The sequence below is a fragment of the Pangasianodon hypophthalmus genome, chromosome 7 (assembly GCF_027358585.1).
Source record: "Pangasianodon hypophthalmus isolate fPanHyp1 chromosome 7, fPanHyp1.pri, whole genome shotgun sequence".
Classification (NCBI taxonomy): Eukaryota; Metazoa; Chordata; class Actinopteri; order Siluriformes; family Pangasiidae; genus Pangasianodon; species Pangasianodon hypophthalmus.
In genome coordinates this window covers 4,973,725-4,989,368 of record NC_069716.1, presented here as the reverse complement: position 1 = coordinate 4,989,368, position 15,644 = coordinate 4,973,725, and positions in this window count along the sequence as shown.

The following is a 15,644-nucleotide window of genomic DNA, read 5'->3' as shown; positions in this document are numbered from 1 at the left end:
GCACGTCACGGTGTGGTCTGTATTTCTAAAAGCAAGTGTGCCTTTAATAGTAATAAATTGACACTGGAGAAAAAATTGACATACTACAGCAGTCAATTCTCAAGGGCAGAAGTTAGTGATGCTAAACAGATCATAGCACCATTCAATGATCCCTTTATAAGCAATCCATCAAAGCAGTAGTATAAGGAACACATAATGAGGACATTTTGTAAGACAAATTTTATCGCTGTCCATAACTTTCACCATGCACTTCACAGTTCAGACTTTTTTTCTTTTTTTTTTTTTTTTTTTTTGAGTTGACATTTCCAGCTGGAGAATAAGTTGTCATGTGGCACTGCAGACAGAAAGGGAGTTGGATATCGAGGGATCTTGTGTCTTGAATCCTTCCCTGTTGAGTTTATTGAATTAATTAGAATCTCAGAGGCCTGTGCTGCTTCTGAGAGGGGGAAAAAAAGATCAAGCTTCCCTTTTCTTGGTTTCATTCTTATGGGCCTGATGGCTGATTCATGCTTCATTTGAAATTAAAATGCACACACACATCACTTGAGACTTCTCTCACAGTTGGCGTGAGGATATTTGTGGCAGATTGTAAACCAATTCTGTGGTAGTCTATGATGAAAACCTGGTGTCTGGGGATACATTAGTTTCAGAACAATGAACTCAAGTCATTGGAAATTCTGAGGAAAAATGGATTTGGATGGCATCAGTGGCACTTGGATCGCTTTCCTTGCTGACCTCAGTGTGAACTGTGACCAAGGTATGAGTGAGAGATCTGTCACTAATGTGTTTGTTACCCTCTTGGTTTGTAATAAAAGAAAGAGATTGGACCAGGGTTGTATGGTATGCCAAGGTACTTAAGGGCCATTACGCTCCTCTAACACACATGAAGGAAGTCCAGAAAGATCTTATGAGGGGGGAAAAAAGAATTTGAACTAATCAACTATGGTGCAACCATGTAGGTCACTGATTGGTTAGATGAGTATGACAATCTCACCAGATGTCCTGGTGGGAAACTTATTGGAGATTTAGGGCCAGTTGAGTGAATATCTTTTGAAAGACGGTGTTTCTTCACTTTAGTACAGATGCTTGCCAACATGCACTGAAGCTGTTCCCTGGATGTGACACCAGTGCGCATGCATTTGTACACTCTTTAACAACTAGGGGAAATTTGGAGTATCCAATCCACATACCAATGAGATACCAGGGAATACACCCCCCCCTTCATTTTCTCGCCAATTTGGTCACCTACAAATTCCCACCCACCAGCCAGCTATCCCATATGACACCACAGCTACCAGTTTTCTACAACTTGTATTCCATCATACACCAAGTTACCAGTTTATTAGTTACTAGATTAATTAGTATACCTTGTATATTAAACACTGTATATTCCCAGTCACAAACAATCAGTTTAAGATGTTTTTCATAAACCCCTTTGTGTTTTGAGAGGGACAGGCTAATCAGAGGAAGGTACAATCAAGTGTTGCTAAAAAGACGTGTTGATTTGACACTTTAGATCTAGTGCTTTGGGCTATACAAGAGCTCTCAACAAGATTGTGCCATAGTTGCTCTTTTCAAGCTCAAGAGTGTTCATTTGAATTGAATGCTGAAACTGTCCACTGATTTCATATATTTTTTGCTCATATTTTCTTGTCAATATAAGTAAAAATAGCTTTGAGACGTAGAGAATGTCTACTGTGTGGAGTGCAAAGTGACTAAGCATTGTAAGCATAATTAATGAAATAGTTAACACCGTATTTACAATCAAGGACTATAAAACCTAAAAAGAAGTGCAAGAGTTCAACATCAGCTACTATTAACCTAACACTTCTGTATAATCATGGGTTACTGTGAGCCGGAATGTTTTGGAATGACGTTCTGGCGCCCTCGGTAACTTGGAGAGGGTTAAAACAAGCATTTCCTGCTTGTACCTGTGGCGTAATGGATGGATGTTCAACAGGCTTGTACTCATACTGTGTGTCTTATCATCTTACCTTTTAATTATATCCTAATTGTGTCCAAATGTGTTTATCAGGTTACATGTTAGTGTAGCTTGTTGGCGTGGTGATGAGAGTATTTAGCTAGCTAGTCTAATCTGATCTCTCAAACACAGATTTGATGCTAGATGTGCAAAGGTCTTGATAAGTGAATTAATTGAATTCTGCCAAATCTGGCAAAGGAAAATTAGTTTATCAGATCACTTGTAAATGTAGCTAGCGTGTTGGCATGGTGATGAGGCTTGGTGATCTAGCTAGCTAGTCCATAATCTAATCTAATCTCATAAACACAGATTAATGGTAGATGTGCAAATATGCTAGTTAAGTGAATTAATTGAAATCCACCAAATCCACATAACAAAATTTGTTCATCATATTACAAGTAGCTTGTTGGTTTGGCGATGAGCTTAGCTAGTTAACTAGTCTTCAAACTAACTTGATCTGAGAAACACAAATTTGATTCTAAATGCGAAAAAAAAGCACTAAGTGAATTAATTGAAATCCACCCAATGGTATTAACAGTATTCTTCTTCACCTATTCTTTTTCACCTATGTTATCCCATTTTTTTTTTTTCAGGTTACGTGTGAATGTAGTTTGTTGGCTTGATGAGTTTACCTAACTAGCTGGTCCATGTAGTCTTATCCTGAAAACACAAATTTGATGCTAGATGCACAAAAAAACAGTAGCTAAGTGAATTCTTAGAAATCTGCCAAATCATACACGATCATTTTCCAATGTTTAATTTGCCTTCCACTTATCTCAGTTGACTTTATACGTGGTGTGAGATTGAATTGAATTAAATTAAGACTCCAACCTCCACCCCCAGTCAGAGTTCCACTACACTATACATCCAACCCCTGTGTATAATCAGTGATACATTTTGCTGAGTGTTAGTGAAGAGCTGTATTATGCAAATGGCATTGAATGTTGGCAAACGTGGACCAGCTGTAAGCAACCACACAGCATTTGGAATCATGTCCAAACATAACCAATCGTATCTAATCAGCCACTTCATTTCAATTGTGAGGCCAAAACAGCCAGACTGTAGGTTCTGTTGCATGTCATGCCAGAGACATGATATAATCAAGGATGCCTTTGGTGGCTAAGTTGTGGCCACAGAGTCACAAGTTTATACATTTACCTCATTTACTTTTATGGATGCTTTTATCCAAAGCAACTTAAGCCTCATCTGCTAAGCTCAATTTTAAGAGCCTAAACAGTCAAGAGCCCAACAGGGGCAGCTTGGCAGTGGTGAGATTTAAACATATGCCCTTCTGATCAGTAACCTAAAGCCTGAGCCATCACCACCAGTGCAATGGCCATGAATTCAGAATCAATTCATCATGGTATGTGGGATTATTTCACTAAATTCGTCCAGCTACCATTATATCAATAGTGCCATTTAACTCTGAATATTAGCTACTAAATGCAGTGTGACTAAAAACACCAGGGTTCCTCTTAGGGCTATTTTACCCTGTACTCTTTTTGCAAAGCATTATTATAGACTGAGTCAGGTTTTTTCCTTTTTTTTTTTTTTTTAAATCTTTCTATAAACACTCTTTCACCCTTCAAGCAGATATTCCTGACTAATGTAATGCTATGAGCATATTCCGAACAGTGCATACAGGTAATTTTCATTTTAATAATCTGGGAAAAAAACAAGAGGAAAATGAAGTTAAATATCTGTTTAGCACGTTTCCATCTTTCTACTGATGTACACTATATTGTAGACACATGATCATCACACCCATATGTGGTTCTTACCCAAACTGTTGGCACAAATTTGGAAGCACACAATTATATAGAATGTCTTTGTATGCTGACAATTTCATTGGAACTAAGAGGCCCAAACCTGTTCCAGCATGACAATGCCCCTGTGCACAAAGCGAGCTCCATGAAGACATGGTTTGTCGATATTGAAGTGGAAGAACTTGAGTGTTCACAGAGCCCTGACCTCAACCCCACTGAACACCTTTGGGATGAACTGGAATGCTGACTGCACCCTGACATCAGTGCCTGACCTCACTAATGCTTTTGTGGCTGAATTAGCACAAATCCACACAGCCACGCCCCAAATTCTAGTGGAGAGCCTTCCCAGAAGAGTGGAGCTTATTATAATAGTAGAAGAGGGACTAAATCTGGAATGGGATGTTCAACAAGCTTATATAAGTGTTATGGTCAGGTGTCCACATACTTTTGGCCATATCCTGTAGTGTATCGTTTGAACTTAATTTGCCAACTCTGATTTTCTAGCTGCATGTGCCCCAAAACAAGGTGCCGTACCTCCAATGAAGAAAGTGACCAGCTGAATTCCCACTAGCATCTGTAGCAGCATACCCTTTCAGCATACAGGTCACTCCAGATGGTTGGACACGGCTGCTGAGGACAACACTATGCAATGTCAAACACTTTCAATTATGCAGAGACACACACTGGGATGAAAGAGGCTTGTAGGGGGGCGCTGTATAAATCCTAGCAGGGCTGACACACACACACACACACACACACACACACACACACACACATGCATCCTTCATGAGTGAAATTCACTGACTATGTGGGATAGAGGATGTGTTTGGAATATAAGTTGTGATTGTAGGGAATTCTGGATATAAAGGCTGCTATAAACAGTTGAGAGCAAAAGTTTGCACCCCCATTGTTTTTGGAATGGAACGATTAAAATGTGCCTCTATTTTATAATGTATATCAGAAATCAGCAAATAATTAAGTCAAATCCAATATATAAAACATAAAATGTGGGTATATATGAGGCATCTTTTAGGTAGAAATGCCCTAAAAAAAATAAAAAAAAAAAAAAAAGTAAAAATTTTAAGTATGACATGCAACACTGGACAACACGTGTTTTATTCATTTGAAAGATTCAATCCTCAGCAAATCTTTTCAATAATTCAGCTTGCACTTTTTTGCATGTGTTTTTTTTTCACATGCAAACCTACAGTAAAACAGGGCTTAAATGTGTTTAAATGTTTTATTACTCTTATACCACATCAATTTGTTAATTGTTACATTTTTTTTTAATCCATTTATAGTTATATTGTTGCGGAACATTCACAAAAGTCGGTTCCTGTTATCACTTATGTTATAGATAGAGAGATCAGTTTATTAATCCCAGAGGGAATATCTTTTTTTGATAGATAGATAGATAGATAGAATAAAAAACTGATCAAACAAAGTAATGAAATAGAAAGAAGAAGAGTTTAAAGAAAAGGATACATGCTAGATACACAGTAGGTAAGTAGAAATATCTAATGTAGCTGGAGAAAAAAGTCTCTAGAGATGCGGGCTGCTGTAACCGGCTGACACTGAAAATTGAAATTGGAAAAAGCACATCCTCTGTCCTGAAGAATTTCCTGTGGCTTTCTCATACACGTTCACAGAGTGCTGCCACTGGAGACTCCTTCGATAAATGTAAATAAACAATACTTTTGTAACCAAACGTCTCCTTACAAAAAGCTTCACTATATCCATGATATTTTTTTCTGTATTAAATAACGTAACTATTTTAATCAGTTTATTACTAGTATTACCAGAGCACATTAAAATAGACCTGTGATTTACTGTATATTGCAGCAGGAAGTACTGTCAGAGCTGCTGTTACATAACATTAATCAACACCTTGTGACCAATCAGATTAGAGATTTCAACAGGACTGTGGTATAATGAACACTTAATACAATTGGTCAGTTATCTGACCTGTGTTAAGACGATCTCATGGGTTTCAAAATGTGTAATTTAATGTAACAATTGAATAAAAGGTTATAATAATAAGAGGAGTGATAGGGCTGTGATGAAATGGCCACATGCGCACATGCATACACACACACACACACACACACACACACATGGTTGACCTTCATTCCTCCTGGAAAGAAGCAGACACCAATTTATCTTTTATTCATTCTGCTATTTTTGTGCTAGGCAGCTTTTCTGTCACTCTGGCTTGTCAAAGTAGGGGGCACTGCATGATGAGTGGCTTTCTGTTGCTTAATACAATGTCCACTCTTTTTATCTAAACCACACACACACACACACACGGTTTACTATCCTTTCCTTGTGAGGACCTCCCACTGACAAAGTAATGCAGATAATTAAAGGAAACCTTATTTAAAATAAAATCTGCAATTTTTTCTTGTCCCCACAGATATTCTTATCCTTGCTGGGATATTTGGTCCTCACCAAGATGTAAAAACAAGCCCACACACACACACACACACACACACACACACACACACACACACACACACACACACACACACACACACACACAGTCTCATTAGCCGGAGCGGATAAAACAGTCTTGTAAAGACAAGCTCTGACAGCCTTGACGTCTATCAGTAATGCCACTCAGACAGGCCAGAAAAATCCAGCTCCTCCTCCGCTTTCCTTTCTTACTCTTATTTTCTCCTTTCTTCCTTCCTTTCCTTTTATACTTGTTCTGCTTCCTGAACCATACAGATAATAAGCAGTAATGTGTTAGTCTAATGACCTTGGCTGGTGCTTTTCCTAAATAGCACTATACAAAATGAGGGAAATATTAAAACTGCCTCAGAGGATTATGTGGCAGGTTTGTGATTTGCTGTACCTATCTAACAGCAAAAGCTATTTCTAGTAACCTAACATCTGCCTTGTATGCCTGTTCACTTGGTTACCAGAAATATCTGTACACCAGGGTGTGCTGTTATAGGAAAATAATCGACTACAGTGTTGCATGATTCATGAAATATGTTTCCTATAACAGCATGTCCTGAAATGTTTTATATCTCTTATATCACAGCAATTTGCCATCATTTACAATATTTATTAAATAAAGTATGTCAATCTGTATATTTATCCATTTATAGATACATTTAATGCTGTGGAATGTCTGCCAAACAATTCCCATTATGGCTTACAATAGAGCAGCTATAAATAGTCGCCAGCGTCTCCTTCTTTCTCTCCCGGACTTAATAAAAAAAAAAAATACAGTTTGTCACATTTCCAAGAAACCACAAAGCCCTCCATCTTGAAAACTTACAGTTCCAGCTTTATCTCTGAATGTTACAAAGCACTGACACTGGAAACTCCTTCCAAAAATGCTAAATAGACGTCACCATATCAATGATTATGCACGTTTTTAAAATCTGTTTATATTGTTCGTTCACCAAACAAGTCCTTGTGTATGTTGTTACTATAGAAACGATAACATGATCATGTGAACCTTGCTGACACAACTACTGCTGTTATAGAAAATAATCAAAAGTCTTCCAACCAATCAGAATCGAGCATTCAACCGTACATTCTGTAACACGCAGCATTGTTATCCCTCAATACAAACATCAATTTTCTTACAGATACTAGACAAAATGATTCTCATATACATAGATCATATGTACAGATGTGACTATAAACAACAAAATATATGTGTAAATAGTGACTACATACTGTAAGTCACTGGTAGAAGTAGAAGTAGAAGTACATAGCTATGGTAGAAGTACATAGCTATAATACAGACAATGGCAACAGTTCACAAAAATTAAGGCTGACGTAATTCCTTGATCCTTTAAAATGTGAAAATGTGGGATTTCCACTGTATTGCAACATCTCAGGAAACCCCTTTTAAAGCTGCTCCATCGCAGTTTGATGTCCATGACTTGTAGTGGTTTGTAACTCAATGCACAAATAGTCCTTTAAGAATGAAGAGAATTAGAGAACTATCAGGAAGTCTTAAGAGAAAGAAGAAACAAGAAGCGGCAGAAACGAGTGAATCAATGACAGAATTAAAAATTATATCTCAACTCTAAGCAAAAATTAATTTACATTTAGGCAACCAAGCAGCTGGAGGAATTAGCACTCAGTTTGGAGCGTGACATTAACAATTTAGTTTTCCTTTTTTTTTTTTTCTTTGCAGAATTAATTATTATACCAGCTGTTGCTCAAATGATAAATGAAACTTCAGCAGTGGTGCTGTTTTTTCTTTCTTTTTTTTTTTTACGTGATGGTTTATCTGTCAATTCCGTTCAGAGTCTGAATGTTTTGGATTGGTTGTGTCATTCTCCAGACACAGCTCAATATAATTCTTGTAAAATTACAGTTAGATTTCAGTTTTGGGGTCAAAGCTGTATATTAAATCAGAAACAGGGTTTTTGATGCTGATTAAACTTTAATGGTCTCTAAGGTTAGTTTATATTAATTTATTAAATGCCTCCAAAAAATAACATGGAAAAAAATGGCCCAAGGCCAAATAGAAAAAGTGAGAGAGGAGAGAGGTTAATTCATGAGATTCTTATTCTCCCAAAAGTATAATTTTCATTCTTTCATAAGGCGCAAGGTCTTTCAAATAAGATGAAACAAAAGAAAGACATATTCGTGATCATTATGAGGTTAATAAGAGGAAGTGATGTGAATTTCTGAAATAATGAAATATAAAAAAATGCAGTATGGTGTCCCACATGATTCTAGTTTTGGCACTCTATTTTTCTTCCATTCCATTTTCAGCCTTTTTGACATGCAATGTGCAAACACAATGTTGGCTTTCACTTTTATCATTCTGATACACGGAGCCATTTGGTAAGATTAGACAACACGCAAACTAGAAGACTTTGACTATACATAAACAACGAATTATAAATTCTGCAGAAATTCATTTACTGATATTGGGTGCTACACTATATAGCCAATGGTTTGGAGCGTGGCTATGGGGATTTGTGCTCACAGGAGCATTAATGAGATCAGGCAAAGAGGCTTGGGGTGCAGTCAGTATTCCAGGTGTTCAGTGGGGTTGAGGTCAGGGTTCTGTGCAGGACCCTCGAGTTCTTCCACTCCAACCTTGGCAAACCACGTCTTCATGGAGCTCACTTTGTGCACAGGGATATTGTCATGCTGGAACAGGTTTGGGCCTCTTAGTTCCAGTGAAGGGAAATTATAATGCTACAGCATACGAAGGCATTCTATATAATGGTGTGCTTCCAACTTTGTGGCAACAGTTTGGAGAGAAACCACATATGGGTGTGATGGTGAGGCATCTGCATACTTTTGGCCATATAGTGTATCTCTGCTATAGAGTTTCTGATTCTGACCCAAAAGCTACAGTTGAGACCCTCGATGTAACCCTAGAGAGTAAATTAGTTTATGTTTTCAAAAACTCTTAATCACGATATTTCAGTGACTATGATGTCTGAAATAACTATAACTTCTATTTGCCAGCAATCAGTCATTCATGAAAGCAGGGATCCTGGAACTGTAAGATTGCAACACAGAAAGACACTGCACCATCACAATGCCCGAATTCTTCATTTAGATATTGATTTTTTTTTTTTTTTGATTGATTGATTGACTTACCTGTATATTTATTTTCAACATCCCATCATCCCATCGTTTGAAGCCTTTACAGCTTCATAGCTTTCTATGGTGACATTTTTAATGTATTTTGATTAATGTAACATAAAATCCATTATGTTTGGAATCTTTAGACTTGAGATAAAAAGTACACACAAAAAAATTAAGATGAAAATAAGTAAGGGAAATAGCTAATTAAGTTAGCATTACCATTCCCAGTTATCAGAACAGACAAGCACATAACTAGCAAGCAGAAATGAAATGAGCTACCAAAGAGATAATTACTCTTCTAAATTCACAAGCAGGAGAGGAGGAGAGCAGACTTGGCTCACTAATAAAATTACATCCTGAGTTTGTTATGGAATTGCAAACTCAAAGTTTAAGGTGTAAGGTTGTTATATCACAGCGCTGTCAAATTTTCAAATCAGAAGGTGCTGAATAGTTTCTATAACAGCAGCTCTGATGGTAGTTTTGGCTAAAAGGCAAATCATAAGTTTGTATTAATGCACTCATTCTAATATGTTATTGTTTCTATATTAACATATTAATTAATATATGTTAATATATATTAATTCACTGGGACTTGCATGCTGAGCACTCCATGTAATCTAAGCCTAATAAGGACAAATGTGCTGTTATTTTAAAAAGGAAAACATTTAACATTTTTAGAAGGAGTCTCCAGTGCCAGGGCTTTGTGACAATCAAAGGTTGTTGAAATCTTCAACCATAGGAAAGTCTAATGATGGAGTACATAAGTACAAATGATGACAAATCTCTTGAGGTACTGTATTTGTTTAATAACAAATATTGAAATGATTAAGCAAAGCCTTGGGGCCAGATGAGGAAGATGACCTTATGCTCCTCTCTCTCTCTCTCTCTCTCTCTGTCTCTCTGTCTCTGATTGTCTGAACTTTCACTTTTTATTTCCTTTTCAGTCTCGTCTGACATTTGAAATTCATTCAATATTCACTGACATTCAAAAAGTTCGTAAGCGTCAAAGAACAGAAATGCAAAAATGAAACACAGTTGCCTTTATTACTTGCGAAGTCATATTCCTATTAATTTTTCTGATTATACATCTTTTGAAAATTTTTCAATAAAAAACTGCATCTAAAGTACATCCTCTGATCATCTCTGTAACAAATTTGGTAGAAGTCAAAAACAATCTCATTAACACTTATTTAGTTTTTCCATTATTTAGTAACCTTTACCATTTCAAGGTTAGACAGATTTTAAAATACACCCTGTTATGAATGTGTGGTTTCCATTCTGATCTTGAGTTGCATTCTGGTGCAGTTACTTTTGTTCCTTGCCAAGGTTCCAGTGTTGTCTTCTAATAATAGTGAAAATTCATATGTAGTATATTGTCATGCAAATAAAGCTCTTGACATATCCAGTTGAGAGAACAGCAAAACCATGTTCTCTATTTAAAAAAAAAAAAAAAAAAAAAAAAGAAAAAAAAAAAAGGGTTTTTTTCCTTCATGATAAAAAGCATTTTTATGAGATCCTGGAAGAATAATAGTTGTTTTTGTTTTTGTTTTTTTTCCCACGCCTGCTTGACAGTTTCTTGGAAAAGACATTTAAGTGCATACAGCCATAACACCCACTTACAGTTTACATAAGCCTTGCAGAATCTGCAAAATGTTAATGAGGGATCATAAAATTGCATTTTGTTTTTTTAGTTCTGCCCTGAATAAGCTATTTCACATTACAGAAGTTTACATATTGTCCACAAGACACAATAATAACTGAATTTACACAAATGAACCAGTTCAGAAGTTTACATACACTTGATTCTTAATACTGTGTGTTGTCACCTGGATGATCAGCGACTGTTTTTATGTTTTGTGATAGTTGTTCTTGAGTCCCATGTTTGTCCTGAGCAGTTAAACTCCCACTGTTCTTAAGAAAATTCCTCCAGATCCTGCATATTTGACCCCTTTCCAACAGGGGCTATATGACGTTGAGATCCATCTTTTCACACTGTGGACAATGAGAGACTCGTGCACAACTATTACAAAAGGTGCAAACATTCACTGATGCTCAAGCTGACACACTACATTAAGAGTCATTATTACTGCCCTTCAGAAGCTACATAAGATATTTATATGTTTCCCAGAAGACAAAGATAATAACAAAATCTTTTTCTAGTCTTGTTTTCTTGTTTTGCTCCACAAGCATGACAAGCATATTTTGATCCCTGCAATAGACATATGTGTCTTGGACCCTTCCCAACATAGACTATTCTATGTGGTGCTTTTCATTTGTGTAAAATGTACTTTTCTTGTGTATAGATTAGGGGTGAGTTATAAGTTGAGGTGGGAATTTTGCTGAAACCTGGCAACCCTCCCTATGAGCTTCTGTGTGCTGTTCTTTAAATCTTCACATTAAAGTAAAAACCTTGAGTGCAACTTTTTTGGTTTTGTCCTCCAGGATCCTGATGCACATACCTAGTCTGAAGCCTTCTGGCAAGCTTTCTGTAAAAATAATAATAATAATAATAATAATAATAATAATAATAATTAAAAAAAAGAATATTCTGTCTATTGTTTGTATCTGTATCTGTATTCATTCAGGGCGCATTATCTGTTTAATTGGAATAATGTATTTGTATTCGGTTACAGCCCTAGCATTGGTAAGTTAAATCAGTTTAAAAGCTTGTTTAGACCTTAGACCTTTTTTTAACCCATTTTCGATACACAGACTTAAGAGTCAGTAAAAAAGTCTCCATTTCCAAAATATATGGTGGTTTATATAATTTTTTCCAGCACATATAAGTTGATGATACATACAAACCTGTTGCTGGATAACCAGATTTATGATTGATATAGATACTGACTAGCAAAACATATGATTGGTCAAAAGATCTTATTTGAAAGCACTTATAGCACTTACAGCTTGACAATCCAATAGCGAATAAATAAAATACAAAACTTTCTTAGAGGTTTTTCAAAGGTTTATAATTTAAACATAATAATCTCAAAAGAATACTGCCAAACTGAAAGCTTGAGTGCATTCTCAATCATGATTGTTCATTTCTTTTGAGCCACGTATCTTTGTGACAAGACACACACACACACACACACATGCACTCACATACAATTTCTTTTCTTCCTTTCTGCTTAACCTTCACTTCTCCCTTGCAGCTGTGCACTCTAAAGCATGCTAAATGAGTTTACTCAGATTCTGGGCCTTGTCTCGTTCTCTCGAGGCATTTTCCTCTCGCTTCAGGGGTGCCAAAGTGTGCCTGATACTTTCAAGACTGAGAGTTGATAGTGGGGAATAGTGGCCCGGTTTATTCATGGCTCGCTGCACGGCAACAATTAATGGATCTTCGTGCTTTTTGGAGACTCTGTGCCAGCTGTGTGTGAGCATCACAGGCTATGGGGAGGAAAGCTAGAATTTTGGACTCACAATCTTTGAGAATCAAAAACTTTTATTAAATCAGATTAAAGAGAATTTTTGCTGCACATTGATCAGCCTGTAGCAGATATGTTCCTGGCATTTTCATGAGCATCTGGATAAGAGTAGTTTATAAGGTTATAAACTAAGGTGGGATTAGAATGAACACATTAGCAAGAGTTGTAATTGGTGATATTCTATCAAATCAGCCACTTTAGAAAATGAATGTGTGCCAGCAGCATAGTGCAGTGATGTTTTCATAATGGAATACAATATTTCACTTATAGATTTCACATTAATATTTTATTGGTAGAAACATCAAAATGGCTGACAAAACTTCACGAAAAAAATAGGTTTTATAGTTTCGTATGTGGGAATGCATGCATGAAGGAGCCATAAAGGCTAAAAAAGTGTTGGCTTGTTGATGCTCTTGGGAAGACTGATGGCCTCATGAAGTTCACCAAGTAGCAGGATATCGTAGCCTAAAACCTGATCACTTTTTTGCCAGGAGTTTCAGACTTGGCCGCAGATGATTACCTCAAAAACACGGAACTGGTTCAAGGAAACACATAGTCAATGTTTTGCTCTAACAATTTCTGTCTCCAGATTTGATTCTGATTGAGAACCCAAGGTCTGAATTGAAGAGAAAAGTCTACATTCACATACTTCAGAATATAAAGAAGTCTGAAACATTGTGAATGGAGGAATGTACAACATTCTTGTACAAGTGTCTCCATCCTTGTTAGTTGTGTATCTCTGGCCATTGTCTCAGTTTTTCAAGACAATTAATATATCTTCATGCTTTGTGAAGACTCTGTGCCAATATCTGGTCGCCTTTGTGAGGAGGAGCTTTCAAGAAGATGATGAGTCAAACATACTTCCAAATCAACACGGAAATGGTTAAAAAACACATAGTCAATATTTTTGCACTGAACATCTCAGTCTCCAGATTTGAACCTGTGTTGTGAATTGAAGAGGAAAGTCTACAAACAGATTCTTCTACAAATGTCTCCATCTTTGTTAGGCTCTGGCCCTTGCCTCTGGCCCTGGCCATTTTCTTAATGCTTCAGGGGTGTCACAGTGTGCCTGATACTTATAAAGACTTGCTTGTGGGCAAGGCTGGATCAGCTTATTCATAGCTCACTGCACAGCGGCAATTAATATAGCTTCATGCTTTGTGAAGACTCTGTGCCAGTATCTGGTTGCCTTTGTCAGATTCTGGGCGTATGTTTGGTTGTCTGTGCCAGGATGTTCAGACATGGCCATAGACAAGAGCTTTCAACTTATATCAAAGTAAAGAATCTCAATGTTTTGTAATGACAATCTCAGCCTTTGGATTTGAACCCGATTGAAAACCAGTGGTGTGAACCGAAGAGGGAAGTCACAGAATCTTAAAGAATATAAGAATGTAAAAGAATAGCACGGAGCTGGAAATGTTGTGCCTGGAGCATGTTGTGTCTCCAGCCGTGGTCAACATTACAAGGTGACTCACTGCTGTTATGCACCAAATATTAAACGCCAATCTTGAGAAACTGATCATTTGATATTGCTCTATGCAAGAACAGGGTCCCTGGTTCAATCCTGAGCTTGAGTTACTGGCTGTTTAGAGTTTCACATGTTCTCTCCATGTCCATGTGGGTTTCCTTTTGGTCCTCTGGCATGCCAATAAATTTATCCTAGGCGTGAATTAGTGTGTAAATGTGTGTCTGTATGGTGCCCTATGATGGTCCCATCCATGATGAATTCCCGCCTCATGACCAGTGTTCCTGGGATAGGCTCCGGATCCATGTAACGTTGCTTCTCAAAATATTAATTTCACACATTTATATTTATGGTTGCCAGTAATTCTGCAGTTAATGACATACTCCAATATTTTAGATCACCGAAAGTAATTGGATAGTTGGTCAGTTTCTAGTCCAGCTGTGTGTTTTCTAACAATGAGCTCCAGATGAGGAATTTACATCTAAATTACATTTACACTTTAGGTGGAAACATTTGAGCTACAGTTCTGGCCACATACCAAATTTCAAACCATCAGCGAGACAAGCAAGTCAGTTGGGGAAATGTAATAGATGAGCAATAGCTGGCTGGTTGGCAGCCATATGTGCAAATGTTAAGTGTGCCAAATGGAGTTAAAACCATAAAATCGTGTGTGTGTGTGCGTGTATGTATGTGTGTGTGTGTATGTATATATATATATATATATATATATATATATATATATATATATATATATATATATATATATATATATATATATATATATATATATATGTGTATATATATATGTGTATATATATATATATATATATATATATAGCATTCTTTTGGAAGATGAGTTATAGGGCTTGCAAGCAGAACACATGGATAAAGGGAACATTTGTTCAGCTTGGATGAAAGACAAAAGAAAAAAAAATACTGTATGCAACGGATAATATATACCACGAGTGTGATTATTTAGTTTTGCGAGAAATCTAACATCGGCAGAACAGATGGGTATGCAACAGTGGATTACACAAAGCCTGCAAACAAACTGAGGCTGGTAAGTTACATGGAACTGGAGGAACATGTAAAAAAAAAAAAAGATTGCTTCGAATCGCATATTGCAGCGGAGGCACAAAGCAATTTTTGATGTCTCCCCATTCAACAAGCTGTGCTCAGATTTCTCTCTTTGGGCAGCACTGATGTAACATATGATCAATTTAAGAGGAGGGGAATGAGCAAGTTTAGAGAAACAAGCTCCTCCGTTACATGGAGAGCTTCAATCTAAAAGAAAGCATACAATAAAATGCACTGAAAATGTTAGAAAAAAACGAAGCCAATTCTCCAGTCAACTGCACATTGTGTAAGATCAAGCTAGGAAGTCTTTATTTTATTTTCGTTTGGTTTAATGGAATGTTACCACTTTT